The sequence below is a fragment of the Mustela erminea genome, chromosome 3, assembly GCF_009829155.1.
Source record: "Mustela erminea isolate mMusErm1 chromosome 3, mMusErm1.Pri, whole genome shotgun sequence".
Lineage (NCBI taxonomy): Eukaryota > Metazoa > Chordata > Mammalia > Carnivora > Mustelidae > Mustela > Mustela erminea.
Window position 1 is genome coordinate 7,917,179 of NC_045616.1, and position 18,271 is coordinate 7,935,449.

The 18,271-nt window shown below is 55.7% G+C and overlaps 1 pseudogene; it reads left to right on the forward strand.

Moving 5' to 3' along the window:
* LOC116585787 overlaps nt 1-18,271 on the forward strand; it is a 111,742-nt pseudogene that overhangs the window by 24,130 nt on the left and 69,341 nt on the right.

The following is an 18,271-nucleotide window of genomic DNA, read 5'->3' on the forward strand; positions in this document are numbered from 1 at the left end:
CTTTCTATCTCTCTCTAAAATAAATGAAAAATTTTAAATGGAAACACGGAGGGCATGGTGATGGGGGAGGGCACACGTGTGGCTCTCCGGGCTGCGGAGGGGACAACAGTAGGTGTCAGGGACACCTGTGACAGCCACTAAGATGCCAGGCCCAGGGACATGGAACTGATAAGGGAGCAGAAGCCAGAGGAGGCCGGAGTTGATGGAGGGCCATGCAGGCGAGTCCTGACTGGACGTGACTGGGGGCTCTCGGCCGCACACCAGCCAGATGCTGGTGAATTCCATTCCCCTCTGGGCTCAGGAGCAGCGACGTCACACTTGCTTCCATGTCGGTGAGTGTGTGAGACGCAGCAAGACATGGATATCCTGATGGAGTGGGAAGTGACCGAACCCTGGATACAGTGCGATTCCCAGCATAGCAGCGTGGGCACGTTGAAGGGGCGCCCGCTCGTGTCACGGAAACCCAGAGCTCATGCCCGTGATCTGCTGGGTCCCCATCACCCAGCTTACCTGTGCCTGCCAGCATCTGGAAATAGGCCATCTGTGCCGTTCTGCTGAGTCCTCCTGAAGGGACTTCCTGGTGGGGGAGTGGTAAGCGCGGTCAGCGGCCGGGGGTGGCACCCCCATGGGTGCATGAGGGTCTGTCTAGATGGCACACGCATGTCGTGTACTCAGGGCGGCGGCCGCTCCCGGGGCCATGGGGCCTCCTTGTCTCAGTGGTCATTGCCAGCGCGCAGTGGGTGAGGAACAGTCCAGGCGCATGGGGATCCTGTCTTTTCTCTCCGAGCCCGGTCCTTTCTGACAGTAACGTGGCTGTTCCCTGTCTCGTTACAGGTGCGTCTCTTGAGAAATGCCATGACAAAGTGACCATCACGATTGAGTAGCTCAGGGACGCACCATCATTTCTAAAGCTTCCGTTAGGTAAGGGACGGCGAGACCTTCAGGGGCCCGGGGTTTCCTGCTCCCCATGCTGTGTGTCCCCTCGGATGGGAGTCATGCCTGGGTGTCAACAGTGGTCACTCCACGGTGGAGGATGCAGGTAGACGCCTCAGCTGCAGGCGTCCCTGAGACCCTGCATGTGCACACACCCAAGGCCTTTCTGGAGAAGGAGCCTCAGCCGGAGGCCTGTGCCCTGATCAGCTGTAAAGTTCCTCCTTCAGGCCAGCTCACTGGTCAGTCCCCTGCACACACGCACACACAGAGAAACCAAGTTTGTGCCTGAAATATCAGTGTGACGTGAGGAATGTACCCCAAGAAGGAGAGGAGGGAGGCACGCGTGTGAGAGGATGGTGAATGGACGCGTGTGAGAGGAGGGGAGGGCATGCTTGTGAGGAGGGGGGAGGGCACACGTATGTGGGGATGGGGGAATGGATGTAATGAGTCTGTGCTGTGAAGGGGTCACCCCACCCTGGACACGACCTAAATCTCTTGCTCGCCGAGCAGTGACCGGGTCAGTGAGGCACCGCCGGTCCGTCCGGAAGTCTCAGTCCAGGTCGTAAACCATGACCTTTGCTGACCGTGCGGCCACTGTGCATTTACAACAGTGTGTGGTTGCTTTCCTCCTGGGCAGCCGGGACGGGCATCCGGCACCTTCGTGCTTGTTGGGGCTTCGGCTCTGACCCTCTCACTCAGGTGTGCGGCTCGGCGGGCATGGCCGCGCCCTCCTCTCCCTCGTACAGGAGCGGCCCTGCCCTGGGCTCGCCCGTTGGCCTCATTTCCTGTCCCTTGGCTGCTGCCCCATGCCATGGAGTCCCCAGCCCCTTCCGTCCACAGGTTCAGGGGTGACTCCCCAGCAAATCCGGCGCAGGAGGGACCGCACTGGACCGAAGGGCCGTGGACCTCATTCATCTTCCTGCTCCCCCCACCCCGAGGCCTTGAACAGATTGGCCCCAGAAACCATGTGTTTTCCTGTCAGAGCCCCATGGGGTGACCTCACCCATATCCACATTCCTAGGGGAGTGAAGGTCCCTTCTGTCGCTGTGCAAACATGTCAGGACAGCTCGCCACGTGACATCCCTCCCTCTGAGCCTGCACGTTGTGACTGGGGTATTTGGTGAAGTGCTAAGAGGGTCTGGGGTCCTGAGAACAGCCTGAGGGGCTGGAGACACAGGAGGTGGTGTGGTCAGAGTGGCGGTAGCAGGCGTGTCCACCGTCAGCCTGGCCCTCCAGGGAGGAGTAAAGAACATGGAGCCCTGTGTCCCGTCCCGTGGGGCTGGGGGAGTGTGGGCCACAAAGGGGGCAACCACGGTGCAGGACGGGCAGGTCCTGGGATCCAGGGGGTTGCCCGTCCGGGGTGGACGGTCTGCTCGCCAGCTCACGGGAGGGGGCCCCTCAGGCACTAGCAGCTCCTGCCTGTGGCCTGGTGCTCCAGGTCCTGGGAGCAGGGACCACAGCCGTGCATGCGTTCGGCAGGGAGGAGCTGCCCTGGCATGGGCCGGTGTCTGCTCGGTGGCCGCAGGAAAGCCGGGCGGCTTGGACAGCAGATGCCTCTCGCTCCCGGTTCCGGGGACTGGACGTCGGAGGAGGACCTGGTTCTAAGACACCTCTCATGGCCATGTCCTCACGTGGGGAAGGAACAAGGGAGGCCTCAGGGGCCTTCTACGGGATGACCTTGTCACCTCCCACAGGCACGAAGCACCTTCCCATCCGGGAATGGGGACACAGACAATCCGTTCGCGACAGGGGTGAGGTTTGGTGAGATACAGGGTTTGGTATAGGCAGGGGAAGGTGCAGTAGGAGCTTGCCCTGATGGCAGGAGGGCTGCCCAACCATCTCTCCTCTTTCTTCTAAATCTCAGATTGCGACGGGGACGTGGAATTCTTTATGAATTCAGTAAATGTCCATGGTCGTTTTATTGGGTTCTTTGTGAACTACAAGAGTTCAAATCTTAGTATCCCAAGAAACTGCGGTGTAGTGGCCGTAATCCTTCCTGAAATTCAAGCAAAGTTTCCAATGCTGAGGCCACAACATGAAGGCAGAGTTGCTCTTGCCTGCTCGACCCTCAACCCCACATCGGGTCATTGGTAGCGGGCAGCCACACTCTAGAACATGGAGTGAGCCTGGACCCTGTCCGTCCACGTCCTCAGCAACCACAGCTCTGTCCTCATGCCCCATCCGCATCTGTGTCCAGAATGGTCCATCTGGCGTCCCCTCCGGCTCAGCTCTGTCCCCACGCCCCGTCTGCGTCCCTGTCCGGAAGCAGCCTTTTCCTGGGAGCTGTGGAGGCTGTGGGGATTAGGGTGGCATGGATTCTGCTGTGAGTCGCTAATGAGCCAGTCTGGAGAGCCCACGTGGAGACACTGAGAGGCAGACTTGGTGCTGGCCCCAGGGCAGCGCTGTGCTGCTGGTGGCCGTCGGCAGGAAGAAAGTGTGGCTGTTGGATGTGAGCACCACTGTTGCAGCAAAGGAGGACAGAGCACGCGTCTCCTGAGTTCTTGGGGCTGCACACCTCACCGTGCAGCAGGAACATGGTGGTGTGCGGGAGGGTTAGGTCCTGCTGGACGTTGAGTGGGGCAGAGAAGGAGGCCTCATGCGTCACCCAACGGCAGGGGCAGGACTGGAGGCGGGAAGCCTGGCGGCAGCACACACAGCCCCATCTGCAGAGATCCAGACTGGTGGCTTCGGAATGATGGCATGCATGGTGTGGCTTGACCTGGGTTGTAGCTTTCAGAAAGGGACGAATCACTGGGCCCTCTCGGGTAAGCGTCCGGAGCCGTACTCAACAGCTGTTCCATGATTTCAGGCTCACACGCTCTTCCTTGCAGGCGCTTGCAGAAGGGGAGGTGGACATTCACGCGACGTGGCACAGCAGGATGACTGGCCGCCAGCCGTGGCAAGGTCCTGCAGCCTTGCTGTCCATGCTGTCCCCTGCTTCCAGCGGTCACGTGCCAGGTTCGTGGGTCCGCCCAGAGGTGCCCGGGGTCTCCTTAGGACGAAGCCTCGATGCTCCGTTCCCGCAGCAGGGGCCTCACACACTCTGCTGATGTCTTCCCGTGTCTTCACCACCGAGGTAAATGGACTGTCTCAGTCGCAGGAGGTGCTCACGGTTAGGCTGTGCCAGAAATACCCAGGATGGGCTTCCCGGGAAGATGGCTTTGTGTCTGAGGCTGTTCCCACATGGGAGACGGTGGAACACTTTCCCCTTCCTTTCCCAGGAGAGCCCCCTGTCAGGGTCTGTGAGTTCTTGTTGGTTTTGTCGAGCTGTTGACAAGCTCTGGTCATCTTGTCCAGTTTTTAGAGGGACTGGGGGCGTGCCCCCCCTTTACCAGAGCAGATGCTCCGTGGGGAGCCTTCTCTCCCGAGTGCCCCCAGCAGCCATCTGGGGAATACCGTGGTCAGCAGAAACAAGTGCTGAATCCCCCTAATTTTTTCCTCCATGAAATGATGATGGGGGTCGTGGTCCCAGCACAGCTTTGCAGGTGGCGGGAGGAGGTGAAATGCTTAGGAGGCTTCTAGTTCCATTTCCAGGACGTTGCAAGGATGCTAATGATGTTGTGACCAACAAGGGCTCGTCTCTGTGCCCCTGCCAGCGGCCACGTCACACCACTGACTGGCAGCACATAACCTTGACACCGGCAGGGGTGGGTTTGGGCACAGCGTGGCCAGGAGGTGAGGGGGCAGACCCACTCCGCTCTGGCTGTGTTTTATCACTGGGCACGTGAGCTCAGGAACCTCCGATTCTTCTCTTTCCTGGAAAGTCAGAAATCTGGATTTTTAAAGTGATGCCTTGGTTTTTCTCAAAACAGATTTGTGGGGGGTGCCTGGGTGGCTCCGTGGCCTGAGCCTCTGAGTCTTGGTTTTAGCTCAGTCATGTTCCTGGGGTCCTGCCTGGGCTGCACGTCAGCTTTGTGCCGACACCAGAGTCTGCCTGCTTCTCCCTCCCGCCCCTCCCCTACGCATTTTCTCTCTCTCTCAAAACAGAGAGATGCGCGGGTCACACTTGCCCCCCCCCCCCAGTTTGGTGCTTCCACCGGATGGGACCCATTCCCTGCCATGGGCTGGGGGCGTCCACAGCTCCCTGGTGGGGTGGCCTCCACTTGGGGTAGGGAGAGGACATGGAGAAGAGGAACTCGCAGCTCAGAATGGTGATAGGGTGACCCCAGGGAAGGTGCGAGCATTCCTGGCCCTGGACCTTTGCTCCCGGCCCTGGTCCGCAGTCCTACCCGTTTCCTTCGTCTTTGTGTTTTTCACTCATGTGGCTTGCGACACCCAGAGCATCAGAAAACGTCCGACAGATAAGTACTTTGACAGCAAAGAACAGAAAGTCAGGACTAGGGTTAAGTGAATCAGCCGATGTGACGCTTGTGCTGGGAAGGACAGGGGAGAGGCCCCGGTGCCACATGGGCGTGGTCTCTGGACTCCGGTGCTGGCGCCTCGGTTCAGGTGTCTACCTTCTTCCCATTTTCTGTGTGAGGCCGGATGGAGGGGGTTGCTGCAGGGTCCCAGGGCAAGGTCGGCATGTGCTGACAGCCCAGACTCTCACCACCCACCCCGCGTGAGGGCCCAGGTGTGGGGTCCTGGGTGGCCGCCTGGGGCTGGGGATCCTGGAAGGCGCCCCATCTGAGTAACATCTCTGCTTGTCTGCAGGGTCCCCGGAGCCATCCAGTGCCCACGGCAGCCGGGCCTGCTCCCCACAGTGCAACAGTGGCGTGCATCTGAACGGCAACCCCACAAGTACAGTAAGTAAGCATGGCTTCTCTCTCTCCGACCGAGCGTGGGACTGGTCGGCACAGATGCCCCAGAGGGGGCAGGTCCCACACGCTGGCCAGTGCAGAGCACAGATGTAAGACAGGATGGGGGATGCCACTGGCCGGCATTCGTTTCCCTGGGGGACACCTCGATACGCCACGACAGGGGGTCATACTTGTGACTTGTATCACCGCGAGCAGGAGGCACACCCAGCTCCAAGGCAGACCTCATTGTCCTGCTCTCATCTGCCGAGCAGTGGACCTTGTCTTCAGGATGCCTTTTTCAGGTCCCCTTGGTGGGGGGGGGCACTGCCCAGGGTTTGTTCCCTAATCAGGACAAGCCTCTGAGCAAGCACGAGGCTGTGTGCCTGCGCTGAGTGTCCATGAGGCTCCAGATGCCCTCCCCATCCAGAAGCACCGCGGGGCTGGAGCAGGGCAGTGGACCGGCTACGGAGCCTCCTCCCACAGGGGCCTGGTCCTGGTCCCCAACCAGCGGGCCTGACATAACCTCTTCCCAGGATGTGAGCTGTCCCCCAACGGCATCTGTGGGCACAGATCAGAGTCACGTTAAGCATCTGAGAATGCTCTGTTGGAAATCTTACCTAGTAGCACGGCTAACACCACCGGCTGCCGGGCCTGTGGTGGAGCCCGAGAGCGAGGTGTAATGTTCCGAAGATGGCATCATTTCTGGTTTGAACCCTTTAATGTCACTCTTGATATGTAAAGATGGCAGTTAGCATCTTGGTCAGCCGTGCAGCAAAATACCAGCACAAAACCCCATGAACTCAACTCAGATCTATAACCAGAATATTGTCACTGGCTTTTCAGTCTGCATGTCACATGTCTATACTGGCTCCTGGCCCGCCCAGAGGCAAACAGCATCCTGGATCTATGTCATCCCCTTGATCGAATATGTTTGTGTGTGTGTGTGTGTGTGTGTGTGTGTGTGTGCAACCCTGAAAAGACGCCATTTCATCTAATCCTAACCCTTACGAAGTATTGCTCCAGGACAGCATTTGGGGTTTACGCTTTTTTCACCATCCTGGTTTCAGGATCCGCAGAGGTCACAGCGAAAGGGCCCCATGCTGTGTTGCTGCTGCTGCATGAGTTGGTTTCCCGACCGTCACCGGGCAGTGGGCCTTCAGCATGTTCTGTGGGCCAGCACGTTGTGGGTGAAATCTGGTGGCCGTGGTCAGAGGGCGAGTTCCCTGGTGTTTGCTTTCCGGCATGACGTGGCTCCTGTGCCCGCACCCGCAGGGGTGTCCCCACTCCTGCCCCCGCAGCCCAGGAAGCCCCGCTGGCCACCGCCCCCACCCTGCTGTCTCAGGGGCTTTGATCCGTGGCGTGTATACAATGGCCGCTCTGCCTGGGACGGATTTTGTTTCCGCCCGCGCAGACGAGGTCCGCAGCTCCTCCTCCCTGTTGATGTCTGGTTCTGTCTTTTGGCGACCACTGTCCTCCCACCTGTGTGCAGGCACGAGGTTGTCTGTCTGCCACCCCGACCCACAGGGATGCTGTGGTGCTCTCGGAGCGAACCCTGCTGCGTGCTGGCGGCAACAGCTGGTTGTCCTGTCGGGAGGAGTGAATCTCCGTGGATGATGCACCCACATCTTCCTGGGGTTCTAGAATCCGCTTTGGGGACCCTTTCCTTTCCCTTTGCTCGTAAAAGACACTTGCTTGTACTTTCTTCCAAGTGTTTTCTTGTTTGCTTTCCATATCACATCTCAAAACCAGATGAGACTTTTGTAAAACAAAAGTGGGAAATAAGGATCAGATTCGTTTTCCTGGGTAACAGCGCATCGAGACCTGTTTCCTCAGGGGCCATGGTGCTGCCTGGATCCTTGGCCACGTGTCCCGGCCACGGGTTTACCACTGAGCCCAACTCGTACTTTTTCCATCAGCGTCCAGGTCTGTGCCACGCTTAACCGCCGCGCGTTTGTAGTGCAGCGTGTGCCGGCCATGACCTTCCCACCTCCTCATCCGACGGTTGCTCCCATCTTCGCACTTCCTGTCTTTCTTGTGAACTTTACAACCTCTGACCAGATCCCGTGGACATCTTGGGATTGTTGTAACTGTACGACATTCAGATCTGCAGGGATCTGAATGTTGTACAGTCACGGAAAGAATCTATCACTTCTCAATCGGTTTTTTTTTTCTTTTTTATTATTTTCCACACAAGAGCATTCATTTTGCCGCTGGTCCTCCGCAGAGCCATGTACCACCAACTCCGACTCATTTGTGTTCCCTTACTCCTTTCCCTTTACTTGTGTTTTCGTGTTTTCCTGTGTCCTGCGCTCTGGTCTGGGCCCCTTGCGGGAGCCTGTGGCAATGACTGGACATGCTGGCTCGTTTCTGATCACAGACGCAGGATTCTTATCCGTCCCCTTTACTGTCCTTCTTTTCTTCTTGATCTTTAAACTATTTTGGTTAAGTTCTTCATGTGTCTTTCCTCTAAAGTTCTCCTCTGCACGTTAGAAATGTATTTGCTTAACTTCTACTAATTTAGAGTTTGCCCTTGAAGTGTTGCCACCATCTCCTCTGTTTGCAGCACAGAAACGTACCCATCCCCAGCTCCTTTTGGAAGGACGTGTGGACCTCACACCCTGTCCTGGTGGTTCCCCAGGGTGTCCCCGTGTGGCCCCATGGCGCGTGAGGTTTGGGTCGCGCCTCATGGAGCCTCCCGTCGTCCACAGGATGTCCCGCATTTGATGCTCTTACAGACTCAGTGGCCCTTCTCAGGGACTCTGAATGGAAACCCAGACCTGTGGGCTGCCAGTCTGTTTCAGGTTATTTTAAAACTGGTTATTTTTTCTAAACTTAATCCTGTTTCCACTTTCTGTGGTGTCTAGTGATAACGCCAGGACGTTTTCTTTCGGTGTGGCTGTGGGCCTGGGGCCGTGTGCTCAGGCAGCTTCCTGCATGGTGACCGGAGACAGCCTCCTCCTTGTCTCTGACACCCCGTGTTTCCTGAATCCACGTCCTCAGCCTTCATCGGGGCCCTTGGCTCCCCGAGGGCCTCACTCCAGCCCCAACCCTGGGACTTGGAAGCCATGTGTGCTTGAACGCCTCATTCTGTCTGCCAGAGCCCCTACTTCTCCACATTTCCTTTCATTTCTCGTTGGGTTAGCTGCTGGGAAATTTCTTAAGATCTTTATTTCATTACTTTTTTCAGCTTTGTACAGTGTCCTGAATGGTCTGCTGAGGGCTGTTTTTTTAAAAACCATCAAGGATTGCGTTAATGTGATTCCTCGTAAATGAGAGAGTCGTGTGGGGCGTGGGATGCATGCCCCAGAGTCACTCAGGAAAGGTGACACAGTCTGTGGGACATGGAGTGCACTTGAGAAAGGAGTGGACAGGGTTGGGGAGAAGCTCCCCATGGTCTCCCCACACCTCCCTTTCATGGCCTCGGGCCCAGTGGACATGTGGCTCATGCTGGCATGGGCGCAGGACCCAGCGCGGGGCTGTGAATGTGCATCCTCAGCTGTCCTCCCGCCCTTACTGCAGAAGGGGAAGAGAGGGCTTCAGAGCTAGTTAGTGCTCTCAGACTGGTCCAGCCAGTCCCCTTCCAGACAAGCTCTCTGAGTGGTTCAAAACGCGTCATAGAGGATCTGAATACCAGAGAATCAAAATATAGTCATTTTTAAAAAGATATCAAGATTCAAAATCCTATAAAAAGCTTTAAAGGCCTCCTCCTTGGTTCTCCAGATGGAGACACTAGTCCCACTCACGGTCTAGCGGCTGGCCCACCGTACGCTTTGAGCTGCTGGGCTTTCCCTTCTGGACGCGACCGAGCACTGTGGTCATCCCTTACCCTCAACGGAGGACTGTGTCAAACACAGCCGAGTGGTTATGCACCTGTGGGTGGGAGAGTAAAGGGACCCCAGCCGCACTTCGTTTTACGGAAAGAAATAAGTTGGAGACGTTATCGGACTCTCAGGGTCTGGACCACTTCTCATGGGGACTTTTCAGAATGGCTCAGGTCGCTTGCATTCTCCTAGGACTGAAGCGGCCGACCACGAGACGGGGCTGGTTCCGAGCCGCTCTGTAATCCGGGATCCCTCAGGGGTAGTCTCTGGCTCGGTGGCGGAGCCTCTGAGCGCACCATGCCTGCAGCCTCGTGGAACACGTCCATGCGCCAGCGCTGCTGGGTGTTGCTGGGCGGCCATGTGTGTGACAACTGTTCTGTGTGTTTATTCTGAACTAGAATTTTAACCGCCCCTTCCCCCTCCCAGACTTGCCACCCCCACTCCCGGAGATGAGGTCAGCTCACTCTTGGCCTCAGGGCGCTCCCAGGGGAGGGTCCGGGCCTGAGGCACCCAGGGGAGGGTCCCGGCCTGAGGCACCCAGTACCCATCATCTGGACACATGGCGTTCTCAAAGTAAATGCAGATGGGAGTGGCAGGAGAGGCTAAAGCTGTTAAGAAACTGTCTTAATTCTGAGTCTATTCAAGAAGAATTAGGAAAGTACCCACTGTGGTGCCCATGACCCTTCTCCACCCCAGAGAGAATCAGATGCAGACCCGAGTCTTAGCTCACACCCAGGTGACCGTATTAGGCCACATAGCTGGTCAAGGGGGTACCAGGGGCAGCCCTGTGGCCACAGCTGCAAGGCCTACCTGCCGTGGGATGCACAGACAGTCACATGCTTGCTCTGTGAGGAGCTTCATGGTTTCCATGGAGGCCCCACAGGAAAGCTCTTCCCAGGTGCCTGGGTAGGCTCCTCCCCGGGGCCCTTGGCAGATGTGCCCCAGCCCTCCTATGCAAGCCGCTTACCGCCTGTGTTCTCTGAGCGCCTGCAGTCATGCAGCCCAGAACGTCCACACAACCACACCAGGCCCAGCAGTTGCCAGGACAGCAACCCACCTGTGTCCCCGGGAGGAGGAAGGACGGACCAGCGTCCTCCAGACTCAGCATGGATGAGGAGCTCAGGGCCCCAGAAGCAGGCTCCCTGGTGGGCAGCCTAGCACCTGTGTCTGGTGCCCGTTACTTGGTCCCTCTCTTGCTGCCTCCCTAGAGCTAGGACTCGGTGCTGTGGAAATACCCAGCAGCGTTTGTTTTGGGGAAACCCGCCCTTCTGCAAGTAGAAGGGCTCACGTCCCTGCAGATGGCCCATTTAGGAGCTGTTCCTCCCTGAAGATTGTCGGCAAGATTCCCACACTCTTTGCCATAACCTCCTGGGTTTCCCAGGGACAAGCTGACTTGCAGAACGCGGTCCAGTCTGTAACCGGAGGACGCTTGCCGCTGCTGCAGGAACGTTGGTCTGCTGGGACGGCGTGCACCCCTGGTGGCAGAGGCGCGAGCGCTCAGGACTTCCCTGTGTGTGCACATGTGAGTGTGCGTGCATGCGTGTGTACGTGTGTGTGCATGCACGCGTGTGTACGTGTGCATGGTCGGTGCCATGGGTCATCTCTCCTGCTGCTTCAGGAGTCGCCTCGGAAGAAGAGGGGGAAAGGCCAGGGCAGGGGCGTGGCGAGCAAAGCGCAGAGCACCAAGGCCGTGGGGACCCGTCCCTGAAGCCGCCCAGTGCTGTTGCCATCGTTCCCCTGAGGAGAAGGCAGGTGAGGCCAGCGGGTGTCATCAGGCTCGTGCTTCCCGCTCCCCGCCCTGTCCTGGTGCACACTCCTCGTGATCTGAACCAGGGGAAGCTGGAGCAGCAGGGAGCCCTGCCCGGGTGTTTGTCAGGTGTTTCTCCAGTAGCTGTTGCTTTTTTTCCCTGAAAAATATCTTGACCAAAATGTTGGTCTGGCGCTGGGTGTCGGTGGAATTTGCTGTTCTGAGGGTAACGTGGGAGGGAACCTGACCACGGCAGGTGGCTTGCAGGGACTCGAGCGAGCTGCTCACACGGACACTGTCTCGTGGTCTCCTGTCCACAGTTCCAGACAGTCGACAGAAGTTGTAAAGGTTCACTAGTGAGGGTACATCCCCCCCACTGTGTCATCACATGACATCCGTGATGTCACAGCGACAAGCTCTCCTGGGACCAGTGTTCGACGTCCACAATGAGCTGCTGAGAAAACTTGGCATCCTCAGGTGCGGGAGTGGATGGGAGACCCGGTGCCCGAGAAGATGCTATCACATCTGTGTTCGGCACTGACCACACCCCTCCCATGTTTTCTGGCACAGCGCCGTATTGTCATGGCTCACCCTTTCTGATCTCCTGAAGGTGGCCACGTGCGTTCTCCTGGCAGATGAGAGAATTGAGGTTCACAGGGTATATCCAGGGCCCCAAGTGACGAGTAGCAAGGATAAGTAGCAGCGTTGAAGCCGGGTCTGTGTTGGGGTTAAACAGCGTTTCTTGTTGAAGGGATATACTTGTATAAAATACACATTTTCATGTTTACGTGATTGTGATCACACAGCATGTGTTTCTCCTTTGCTTATGTTGTGCACAGTAGGTGTGTGTGTAAGTATTTATTCAGAAGGCTGAGTCGGTCCAGAGACAGAACGGGGTGAGCCCAGGAAGCTCCAGGCAGCAGGTGTCAGGACCCAGCGGGGCGGGGAGCGTGCTCAGAGTGCCTCAGACCCGCCCCTCAGTGCTGCATTAGGGATTGCTCTTGCCTGGGTCTGTCCAGCACATGCACGCGGGCATGGCAGGCCGTCATGTTCACACAGAGACCGTGGACAGATGTGAGAACCTATGGGGGATGCTTAGGAGGTGTTGTCCGGAGTTTCACTGAATGTGAATCATGACTGATTTACACTCAGACCTCGGAAGCGTTTCATCGTCACTTCTCAGTGCAGGGTACTTCCTCCCAAGCTGCGGTTTGGTGTGTGTGGGCCTCTGCTCTGCTTCAGGAACCAGCACGACCTGACCTCTTCAACCTCTGGAAGCCTGGCTGTGCCTGGGCCCCCCAGCTCCAATCCCCAGACCCGTCTCAGACAACATCGCATGTGCCATCTGTGGGACGATGGAGCACGCAACAGCCACATCTGTGGTCTGTGTCCCCCATTCTTTTACATCCAGGGACCTAGTAAAGAGCAGGAGCTACCAGACCAGTGCTGTCAGCACTGTTGGAGGAGAAGTAAGCACCTGTCACGGGGAGGCTCACAATGCTGTCACCACACACAGACCCCTTGTCCTGCCCATAGCCTGCATGACCATGTACCGCATCCCTTGCCGCTCTGTGGGGACCCTCTGGTGTCACAGGACTGATGAGACGAGGGGTGGGCCCAGGGGGTGGGGAGGCCATCGGCACGAGGACACCAGCAGTCACTTCTGGGAGGGGGTAGCAGAGGGGCCCAGCCTCTCTGGGTGGGCCCAGCCTCTCTGGGAGGAAGCGCCCATGGCCGCTGGGAGAGGACCACAGAATGAGATGCGGCATTCCTCACCCTTGTTGTGGCAGTGACTTCTGTGGACATGGTAGCTGCGACCTTCTCACCCATACCTGGAGTTTCAGCAAAATCCTTCTGTGTGATAGATCCCTACTAACATTACCTTTAGTTGTATTACACCCTTTCAGTTTTATAGTTCTGTAGGAGCGACAGCTGAAACTTCTTCTTTTGTATGACAATGTGGAAATGGTGCACCACTGTTCTTGCATTAAATGTAATTTATATTCAATGTTTCTGCTTTTTTATCTCATGCAGTGGATTTGCTTTTATGTTAAATGCACAAAATGACTATCGTGGATCGTGGATCGTGACTACGGTATATCGTGTGTAAGGAAGTAGGATCCCCGGTTTCTTTTAAAATGTGTGGTGTGTCAGTAGGAGTAAAGACAGAGGAGGGGTTGTGCTTCCTGGGGGTGCTTTTCCTTGGCCTGCGTCTTCACGGCTGCAGCCACACTGCAGGCGGTGGGGAAACCGGGTCTGCGTGGCCCTGGCAGCAGCTCCCAGCAAGTGCAGCACAAACCACAGGAAGGGACTCGGGAGGAGGAAAATCCTCTGCATGAAACAGTTTCCCTAGTGTTGAGACCTTGCCATGTTGAGACACCTGAGACGTTCCAGGGAAATTGAGTGACACACAGATAGGAAATTAGGAAACATGTGACTCCGAAACAGTATATAAGTTTAAACTCCTGTGAATCGCTGACCAAGAATTATCTAATTTAGTAAATGGTAAGTTCTGGGAATGTCAAATCTTCTGTGGGTTCCACATCCCCTCCTGTAACCCATGTTAGCTGTAGACTCTTTCTGCGTAAAAGGTGCAATAAGTACTTCTGATGCTTCTTAAATGCTATTGCATTCAATAAATACATGTTCTGAAGTCTGCGACTGTACCCAGTACTTGGAGGAAAGCGCCAGGCTGGATTCGCTCCTGCCTCACAAGGCACAGGAACGCTGCTCTGGTGTCCCCGAAGGCCTCTCATGGGGACTTGGGGTTGGGCTGTCCGTGGCCCCAAGCCCTAGGGAGGTGGGGCTGGGTCAGGACCTGGCACAGAGCAGCTCGGTGACATGGAGCTGGCTCCTGTCTGCCCTCCTGCTTCCCTGAGCACGTCCGTGAGGCCCGTGACCCGTGGGGACCCCGAGCGGTCCTCCTGGTGTCACCAGGATGGGTGCACGGTGGATTGAAGGTCCCTGAGGCAGCTTTGGCACCCACCTTCCCAGTGTGGCATGTGGGTTGTGGTGTGGAGTCCTGCTTCTCAGGCGGTGCCAGCAGGTCAGGTGCCCGGAGCTGCTCTGCTCCAGCCCCGTGGTCCATGACACATGTGGACAGTGGCCCTGCCATGGATGCCTCCCGCCAGCTCGTGCATGCATAGCTGTGGGTGCCAGGAGGAGGCCGTGGGGCCGGGCGGTCACATGCCGGAGACATACTCGCAGGGGCAGCAGTTTCTGCAGCAGAATCGCCACCCGCCAGTCACTGAGGAAGCTGGAGGAAGGACCACGGTGCAGACCCAACACAATCGCCAGCGCCTTCCCCGGAACTAGCACACAGCCCCCCACCCTGCATCAGGGTGATGACAGTTGAAGTAAGAAACGAGACCCCGGACGTGACTGTTTGGAAGGGCTCGTGATGCTGCCATCACAAGGACCGCTGATCACGTATGTCGCATCCTTACCTGAAAGGAAATACTGAGTGCAATTGATCACAGAAATATTAAAAAATCCTTCCCTTAAAGAAAATCTTCCCCATCAGGGCATTGCTGCTGAACTCAGAGGCAACAGTTCTGGGCAGCTCCTCGGCCTCTGGTGCAAAACCATGGGTCCTGACCAAGTGTTTCCTCGTATGTGTACTTCAAAAAGATGAGATTGGAGACCCCACACTGGTGCCTGCGCCAAGACCCAAATGCACCTGACCATCTGTGTCGTGCCCAGGGGAAGTCTTGTAAGGAAACCAGTCTATTCAGACTGTGTTAGATTTCATTTTCCCCCATTTTTTTTAGGAGTATCAGTGAGGGGCATCCACGAAAAAAGAGAAGTGTTCATTAAAGTATTACGTGCATTTTGTTCTAATCAATTTCACTTCTAAAAACACGAGTTCTGTGATGGGGTCGTAACCTCTGAGTATGACGAGGAGTGTCGTTAAGCCCATCTCCTCAGGGCTGTGTGGCGAGGGCAGGAAGCAGTGTGCTGGGACACATCCGGGCTGCGCCCTCACAAGGCGGCCCACCTGCTCTCAGGGTCGCGCATGGACCTGACAGCCCCGGCGGCTTCACGCTGTGGCCACATCAGGCTGGGAGCGTCACTCTTCCACACAAGCTGACAGTACAGCGGTAACGGTAACTGTGACCTGTCCTTTCATCTCTGCTGGGTTGTGAGGGCCCGACAGGGGTCCCCATCAGCCAGGTCAGCATGACCCCCCTTACCCCAGCCACGCATTGCTCCGGGTCACTGTACGCAATACGAGTGGGCTGTGTTCTGCACCATTCCGGCTGTGTCTGTGACAGCCTGCAATTGCGTAGGGAATGGGCCCAGCCTCCAGCGGGATTCCCCAGGGTAGAAACACAAACGTGTGACCCACAGCCCTGTTGTCTGTGGGCAGCACACTCAGTTGTGACTGAACATGAGGTAGTGAAACGTGGGCTGCTTGCTAGAATTTAAGCCTTTCTTAGGGTTCATAATCATTAGTCTTTGCTGATAAAGACCAAAAAGAAATCGAAGCGTGATGGTTGAGCGTGTCTAAGAGCAGCCCTGAGCCACGACAGTCCCACGAGGGAATGAGCCACACATGGCACGGGTCGAGGTTAGGACCTCCCATCTGTGGTCACATAATTGGGGTGTCGTGTGCCACCTTCTCAGTGACCCCAGTGCGAAAGCACTCCATCGTCACTGGTGCTCCGTTGCATTGGGAGATCAAGAATGCAGAACTTCCGTAGTATCACCAAACACCTGCTGCCCACTCCGGTGACCTATTTGTTAACTTTGTGCACATAAATGTGGGAGAAGCTGGGGCCCTGGAGAGAGCCTCAGGCTGAGCGCAGATGGCTGCAGTCTGGCGTGAAGGACATAGCACTCTCTGCGGGTATGAAAATATCATCCAAATCATGGAGGACAAGGGGAGATGGAGAGGAGAAGGGAGTTGGGGGAAGTCAGAGGAGGAGATGAACCGTGAGAGACGGGATTCTGAGGATCAAACTGAGGGTTTGGAGGGGCGGGGTGGGGGGTTGGGTGAGCCTGGTGGTGGGTATTGTGGAGGGCACAGATTGCATGGAGCCCTGGGTGTGGTGCATAAACAATGAATTCTGAAACACTGAAAAGTAATTAAAAATAAATTTTAAAAAATCATCTTAGTTTATTTGAAATGATTTTAACATCAGCATTAATATTTCTGTTTAAAAAATTGCATTTAGACCGAAGTGTGCATTGACTGATGAACAGGTAAGAACAATTTGTGCGCACATGGAGTGTCACCACCAGGAAGGAGGAACCTTGCACTTGGCCATCTTGCTGTGCGGCGAGAGTGTGTTATGCTGAGTGGGATCAGAGGGAGATGGACACCGTATGACCTCCCCCAGGCGGATTTAAGAAACAAAGCAGATGATTCCGTGAGGGTGAGAGAGAAGAGAACGGGAAACAAACCACAAAAGATGCTTAATGACCGAGAGCAAACTAACGGGTGGGTGGACAGAAGTGGGTGCAGGATGGGCTGGATGGGGGACGGGAGGGCCCTTGTTAGGGTGAACCTGAGTGTTGTGCATAAGTGATGATCACTGAATTCTCCTGAAACCAGTATTGCCCAGGTGTTAACTAATGAGAACTTAAATAAAAATTTTTTAAAAACTAAAACTTAAAAGTTGCATTTAGGTCCTGCCCTGGGTGGTGCTTCACCAGCAGACAGTGGACATGTGTCAACACACTTCCTTCTCATGACGGACATAGTGTGTGAGGTGCAGGGTGTCCCTGCCACAGAGAAGCTGTGTTTCAGAACGTGTGTCAGAGCAGGTGCAGGTCAGATTAATGGAGACCCTGAAGTCCTAGCTCTCTGCCTGTGAAACATGAGTCTCAAAGAAAGGGACCTAAGAATTTATCTTGTACAATTTCCCTGTGTGTTTCAGTGCACAGTGATATTTTCAAGTCTTTACATAAGGAGTGGACATAGAAATAAGACTGAGCAGCTGGTGGCGTGAATCTCCCATCTGGCACCGGTTCTGGGATCAGCGAGCACTGGTAGAACAGGGAGTGCTCGAAGCCCACACAGCATTTCCTCTGCAAAAGAACCACCACACTCAAACCAAAACCAAAAACAAGGCACACCTGTTCTCAGGCGCTGGACGGCTGGCAGTCAAACACCATGAGCCCTGAGAGAAGGGACATCGCACGGCGAGCACGGCCTGGCACCGTGGGACTCCAGGATAGCACGTGGTCCTGCTGCCCTGAGGAGACAAAGATAAGGACGTGGGCCTCTGCATCAGCCTGAAGCTATGGGGCAAGAAGGCACCAGAGTCCCCTGAAGGAGGGGGGAGTGGGGAGTCGGTATATGTAGGGTTTCCAGAAGTCCTTGGTTGAATGCCAGGATGCCAGTGCACCAGGAAAGGCCATCTGGTGTCCCTTTGGAAAGGCACTGAGGGGCACGAGCACACAGATACTAGAGGTCTAGCGGCGCTCACAGCATTGCAACTCCGCCACAGCCAGAGTAGGAAACCTGTTAACTCCCAGACCTACAGCTATGAGCCCGAGGGGCTGCTTGCTGGCGTGAAGGCCACCGTAGAACTATCCTAAACAGAGCCTCAAACCAAGCTTGGCAAACACCTGCAGACAAGACAGTGTTGGAGGTGGAATGCCCTAAAGTCCCAGGGGTTTAAGAAACACCTTCATTTTCCACAAATACCACCCCTGTGTTCAAAGTGACCAGAGTAAGGGAGCTGCCTGCTGACCAAAAGTCCCCGGGAAAAAGAGGTAACCATGACCACTGACAATGGGCAGTATGTAATTGGAAATCACTAGTAATGTGAAGAAACAAGAAGTGATAGAAAAGTAAAAAAATGAAAAAATGTAATCAGTAGAAATAGACCCCATGTGAAGATGTTGAATTTAGCAGACAAAGGACTTAACACTTTCAAATATGTTGAAGGCCTTAGAGGTAAACATGGTCTTCATGACTGAACAGATAGGAACTCTTAGTGAGGAAACCGAGACTTCAGAAGATAAATGGTAACCATAATAACTGAACTAAACACCACTAGTTTGGCTTCCCGCATAAGGAT